Source organism: Chinchilla lanigera, unplaced genomic scaffold, assembly GCF_000276665.1.
Source record: "Chinchilla lanigera isolate Chin_1 unplaced genomic scaffold, ChiLan1.0 scaffold00047, whole genome shotgun sequence".
NCBI lineage: Eukaryota > Metazoa > Chordata > Mammalia > Rodentia > Chinchillidae > Chinchilla > Chinchilla lanigera.
The window spans coordinates 1435403-1441901 of record NW_004955448.1 but is presented as its reverse complement, the minus strand read 5'-3'; the positions used below and the strand labels follow the sequence as shown (position 1 = coordinate 1441901).

Genomic DNA, 6499 nt, shown 5'->3' with positions numbered 1-6499 from the left:
CGGCTTTTTTTTTTTTTTAACTCTTTATATGTCCAAAATAGAAGTCCTTTGTCTGAGGGGCAGTTGGCTAAAAATTTTTTTCCAATTTGTGGGTTTTCTTTTTACTTTATTGGTGATTTCTTTTGATGTGCAAAAACTTTTCAATAAGATGAGATCCCAGTTGTTGATTCTTTGAAGTATTTCCCATGCAGTTTGGTTTTTGTTCATGAACTTCTGCCTACCCCTATGTTGTCAAGATTTTTGCCTACTTTCTCTTCCAATAAATTTAGTCTTAATATTTAGAACTTTGGTCCATTTTGACTTTAATTTAGTGCATGGTGAAAGACATGGGTGTAGCTTTCGTCTTCGGCATGTGGAAAGCCAGTTCTTCCAGCACCATTTATTAAAGAGGCTGTCTTCTTTCCAGTGAACATGTTTGGCCCCTTTCTCAAAGATAAGGTGGCTGAGTGTGTTTGTAGTTGTATCTGTATCTTCTAATCTGTTCCATTGATCTTCAGGTCTGTTTTTGTTCCAGTACCATGCTGATTTTATCACAGTGGATTTGTAATATAATTTTAAGTCAGGAATTATGATGCCTCCTGCCTTTCCTTTGTTTCCCAAGGTCGCTTTTGCTATTCTAGGCCTCTTCTGGTTCCAGATGAATGGAATGTTTAGGAATGTTTTCTCTAGATCTGTGAGGTATACTAATGGTATTTTAATTGGGATTGCTTTGAATCTGCACAATAATTTTGGGAGTATGGCCATTTTCACAGTGTTAGTTCTTCCAATCCATGAGGAAATAATATCTTTCCATTTTCTGATATCCTCTTTGATCTCTTTTAAAAATATGGAACACTTCACGAATTTGCATGTCATCCTTGCACAGGGGCGATGTTAGCCTTCTTTGTATCATTCCAGTGTTAGTATATGTGCTGCCGAAGCGAGCACACTGAGGCTTGTTCTAATTGTTTTAGTTTTTTGTTTTTACAGAAATAGGATCAAAAGGATCCCATCACACTGTAATGTGCTTTTCTACTGAACACTTTGTTCTGGAGTTCCTCATGAGGAACTCATATTTTTTCACTTATTTGACAACTTATGTAAAATAGAGATCCAGAAACAAAACTCTGAGGTTTGTAGTAATGTATATCTTATTCTGTAAAATTCTGCCAAATAGATCCAGTGGCAATAAACATTTATCTATATTCTTATTGATCTTTCATTGTTTTTTAAAATTGGACTTTCTTCATTACTCCCGAGGTTGAGCACTTTTACACATGTGTTTTAGTCATGTAAATTTATTTCATGGATTGCCTATTTATACTGCTTGTTTTTAAGTTTAGGTTGCCTTTTCTCTTTTCAACTCATAGGAGCATTAAAAATTTTTTTAAAGATGAATTCATGTACTCATCATCTAACTTCAGTATTTTCTATTCATGGCCAGGACTAGAAATTTCTAAGATTTTTTTGAAGGATCTCCAATATCACATTATTTCATTTATTAATATTTTACTAATATATATTTCCTGCATTAACTCTCACAATTTTAAAAAGAATTACCTGAACACTATCAAATATACAGGCAGTGCTTAAATATCCTCTCCTGCCTCATAAATCTTTTTTTAAACAATTTGTTTGAACCAGAATGCAAATAAAGTCCATAAATTTTAATCGGTTAATATGCCCTTTAAGCTGCTTTTTATTTATAGGTTCCTTCTTATTTAGTGAAGAATTCTGGTTGTTTTTCCTATGGAGTTTCCCACAGCCTGGATTGTGTTGATAACATCTTATGGTATCATTTAACATGTTCCTGTGCTCCGTGTGTTTCTTGCAATTGCAATTAGATCTAAATCTTGATCAGATTCAGGGTTGATGTTTTGTCAAGAACACTTGAAAGGTTATGTTGTGAATCTCCAACAAGACCATGTAATTCTGCTCTATCTCTGTGAGGTTAGCAGCCATTCACGATTAGGTCATCTGGCTCCACTCAGAAAACAGAAACCACACAGTCATTTAAATATCAGAAGTTAAATATAGATAATTATTAGCATTAGATAGAAGAGTAACTGAAAATTATAAAGACCTCGAAAAAGTACCCAAATTGGAGAGTGTCCATGAGAAAATAACTGAAAGGGGGTTCTCTCCAAGGCTAGAGTTCTGACTTTGTTGGGGAGGTGAGCATCTAATACACTGAATAGGAGTTCGGTACCCTGAGCTGTCCCATCAGAGCTAGGTCACAGATGCCAGGTAAGAGGAAAGAACTCGAGAAGTATAAGCGAGCTGAGGTTGGTGAGTGAAACGCACACATGCCCAACAGGTGGAGAGCCTGGCATGCAGCATTTGTGTTGAGAAGATGGTGGTTATCAAAGTCCTAGGGCACAGGCCCACTGAGGCTGGAGGGCAGTGCCCAGGAGAAGTTGAGGTGTCACTGTGATGGTGAGGCCTGGACCATATCAGTGTCCATATCTCAAGGGCTGAAGAAGGGTGGTCCCTGGGTCTAGGCGTGGGCTCTGAGACTCCGTGGCACTTCATATTGTAAATTTATGACTGGGACAGTAGATGCCCGCACACGTGCTGCCATTGAGAGGCCCTGAAGCAGGAAAAAAGAACAAAGGTCAGAACTAGGGAACCAGGAAGAGAACCCCCTTCCTCCTGAAGTATCCCTCCAGCGCCCTCTACTGACAAAGCTTACATTGTGCTCATTGTAAATAGAGTAGGTACTGAAGGGAGGATTTGGAGCTGAGGGGCAATAAATTAATAACTGGAATAACGATCTTTGTCTAGGTTGATTACGTATTTCACTGGATGTTGCAAACTGATGGTATGCTGATTCTATCCATCTTGTATATTACCTGGAATTCTTCTAGAGGGAGACATTTTCCACACACCCTCTTTGAGTGCCCTGAGCACAAAACCCTCTGCCACTATTTTTCCTCTGCTTACCTAACTAGATCCTTAGAGTTCCAGCACTTTTTTCATCTTTAACTCCAGGTCTGATCTGAACTCTCTTTCTACTTCCGCTCCCTAAACCTCTCTTTTCTTGTCGTCTTCATACCTCTTGAATTTTTTTTTTTTTTTTTTTTGAGATGGGATCTCCCTATGTAGTTTAGGTGGTGGCCTTGAATCCACTGTGTAGCCCATGCTGGCCTCAAGCTCCTCAGCCTCCCGAGTTCTGGGGCTGTAGGCATGCGCCTCCACACCCAGCTATCTCCTGAATCTTGACTCTGCCCACAGATTCCTGAGCAGAATGTACTGCAGTAGAGCTTTTCTTTCACACCTCATGGACTCCTCAGAACCACCTTATGAAATGAGCATTGCTGTTAGTATTTCACAGGTAGGGAACCAGAGGCTTAGAGAGGTGAAGCAAGTACTTCTAGGTCTCTGAGCTGGTGACAGGAAGAGCTGAGATTAGAGTCGGGGGCTGCATGACTGAATCACGAGAGCCATCTGGCTCAGGAGCATTCAATTTTAAAATCCTGGCTTCTCATCATTTCTGTCTTCCCCCCAGATATTAGCCCATCAAAAATGTTGAAAATCCCCAACCTGTCTTTTGGTTCTCCTCTGCCAATATCCCATCCAAGTCTCTGTCTAGGAGCGTACTTCTTCTCAAACGGCCTTCTACCGTTGATTGCAGTTTATTTCTCTGTTCCCAGGCTGAGGGCACAGACACCTCCGTCCTGCCTAGTTCTGAAGATACTCTTCTCACCTCCTCCACTCCCCTGCACGCAGAAGAGGATGAGGCTGCAGGTAAGGGTTGCTCTTCCCCGAAGCAAGTATGCTACTTAGGGGGTTCTGAAGAAGAAAATAAACAACTGTAAAGCCTGGCATCGACATTGATACAGCTCTTCTCATTTTCCATTTCAGGAAACCATGGGCCAGCTGTGAAGCTCTGGTCATTCCAGCTGTGTAGACTGCTGAAAATCATGTCACCTTGCTTCTTCTCTCTTTGTTCTCCAGGTCATCCTTCCTCCTCCAACAGCTCACTGCTCCTTTCCCTCTTCCTCAGAGTCATCCTCCGTACCGAGTCCCCACCCCCACCTCCTGATCTTCCCACCCCCTTCACTCTTCCTTTTGGTCCACTGGCTCCTCTCTTCCTTGCTTTCCTTCCTTTTACCCAGTTTCACTGGCAAAACCCAACACAATAACAAAAGAATAGGGAATAGGTAAATAGCTGCCTATCCTCACTTGGAAGTCCCGAGGAAGCAACTTCCTTTACCTCCCTTGATAGAGTCTTTGTATTTCAAAATGTCTGGCCCTCATTCAAGGCCAGCCACAGTAGCCCTGGAGTCATTGTGTTGAGAGGAAGGTAAATCCAGGCAGTTTCTATTTTTAGATGCAACTATGTTTCTGGAAAATGCAGTATAACACATAATAGGAAATCCTCAGAGTGTGAAGACTGTTTCCTGCCGGTTGAAGCATTATTGTCCTTGGCTGTTCTGACCACACTAGAAACCTTTGAGTAAATGGACAAAGATGCGGGGGCAGAACAGGAAAGAACCGGCTGATGAGAAAGCGAAGTACAGAGTCAGGGAAAGTGGGATTGCCGAGGAAGGTGATTAATACTGCAGGCAAGAGCAAGGAGGCTGTAGACTCCTCTCAGAGGTTGAGACAAGCTGGGGTCAGCTACAGCAAGGCACTGTCAGCTCAGTATGTGCTGTTTATTATTCAAACATGGCCCATGGGTAAGTGGGTATCTAATCAGTGCTGCTTGAGGATGATAACAGTGACAGTTGTTATAGACTGAATTTACATGTCCTCTCAAAGCCTCCTATGATCACAGGCAGGACTCTGGAAAAGCGATTGAATTACAAGGTTTTTACAGCTAAAATGTGATGTTGGGAGGCGGGGCCTGGTCAGAAAAGGCGGTTACTGGAGCCATGACTTGGAAGACTACATCTCCCTCCCCGCCCCTTCACTCCTCCTCTTGCTGCCACGCCCTGAGCAGCTGTCCTCTGCCCAGGCCCTTCCACCACGACTCCCACCCTGCAGCCAGCTGATTTCAGACTAAAAAGCAAACCAAAGTGAGCCTCTCCTCCTTGAAGTTGCAGTGTTGGGCATTTTGTCCCAGCGAGGAGAAAAGTGACGAAGACACGGCCTGTTCCCGCTATCGGCCATTGCCGCGATGGAGCTTGTTGGAGAGACAGAGGCTCGTTTATTTTCAGATAGGAATATTTTCTGCTACGGAACCTTCAGACATGAGAGACTAGAGGGTCTCAGGCCTGACAGGTACTAGATGGTCTGGAGCAACGCTTCCTGGGTGCATGAGTCCCCGTGATCTTGTTACAGGACAGATTCCCTTTTAGTAAGTCTGGGGTGAGTGGTCTCGCATTCCTAACAAACTCCCACGCAAGTTCTTCTAGTGAGTCAATATATGCATCCTCTTTGTGCACTCAGCGAATGAGGCATCTTTTCTCTACTTCATGTTCAATAATGTCTTGGTGGCTTGAACTGGCCAAGGGGGGAAGAATGTACAACATAAAACCCAGCAAATACAAATATATAAATAAGGCCCTGTTCTTTTCCGTTCCTTTTTCTCCTTCCTTTTGGAGATCTGGTCTACCAACACACTGTTAGAATGGGAGAATGACTACATTGTGGTTCACAGAAATATTGCCTTATTTTGACACTGACTTGGGCCCTTTTTCATGGTTCTTTGTGCTCCACACTAACAGGGGACTATGAGGGTGTCTTGGGTTCACTGTCAATCAATATCAACTCAGATCCTACTTCTAACAGCCCCCCAAAGATCTAGGTAATCCCTTTTCGCCAGTGTGGAATTACTGAGGTCAATAACTAAGGGAACCTTGTGAGGAAGAGGTTGGGGGAAGACCTACTACATATACACAGAGTCTGCAAAAAAATGTATTCACTTCAGGAAAAGAAAAAGTTGTATAAATATTTTAATACTAAATTTGTTGAGCTATCATAAGATGAATACAAGTTACCTTTGGCCTCTACAATTACAAGGGATGCTCAAAGTGGTGGCCATTAGCTTCCAGACATTTTATTAGTACTGCAAACTGCTGGTTATCTTGGTCATTGAGATTGCTACATGTGCATTTTCAATTTCTTCTCTAATGCCTAGCAGTGTAGTGGGTTTTCTGTGATATATGACATCCTCTAGGGTCTCCAGTAGATAAAAGCCTGCAGGTATTAAATCAGGAGGAAGTGCACCTTATACAAGTTTTTCTTTTCCTGAAGTGTGTATCCACTTTTTTTGTCAGACTCTACTTAATGGAGGCATATATATTTCTTCAAAGGAATCTGGCCTCCTCTTCAAATTAATGAGCTCTGGACCTAGGTTCAATTCACACCTACAAGTTGGATTTGAGACCAGGAGTTTTTGTCCTTACAGTTGACACCAGGCTTCTGTTCACATACACCTAATTTTGGGGGTATATAGGTCCAACAATACCCTTATCATCTGCCCAAGGTCTCACCTTCCAGAATACCTTAGCCCACCAGCCATTGGCAGGGATCCCTGTACATCAAGCCCCCTTGGTATCCTTCTGCTTTGCTT

The 6499-nt window shown here is 42.3% G+C and overlaps 1 long non-coding RNA gene across 2 annotated transcripts in view; it reads left to right on the top strand.

Annotated features, from left to right (window-relative positions):
• LOC106149545 overlaps window positions 1–5804 on the top strand; it is a 46191-nt gene extending 40387 nt beyond the window's left edge. For both annotated transcript variants that reach the window (XR_001235802.1, XR_001235801.1), the window contains 2 exons: window positions 3633–3726; window positions 3844–5804. This is a non-coding gene — a long non-coding RNA (uncharacterized LOC106149545). The remainder of the gene's footprint in view (window positions 1–3632; window positions 3727–3843) is intronic.
• Window positions 5805–6499: the final 695 nt, after the last annotated feature.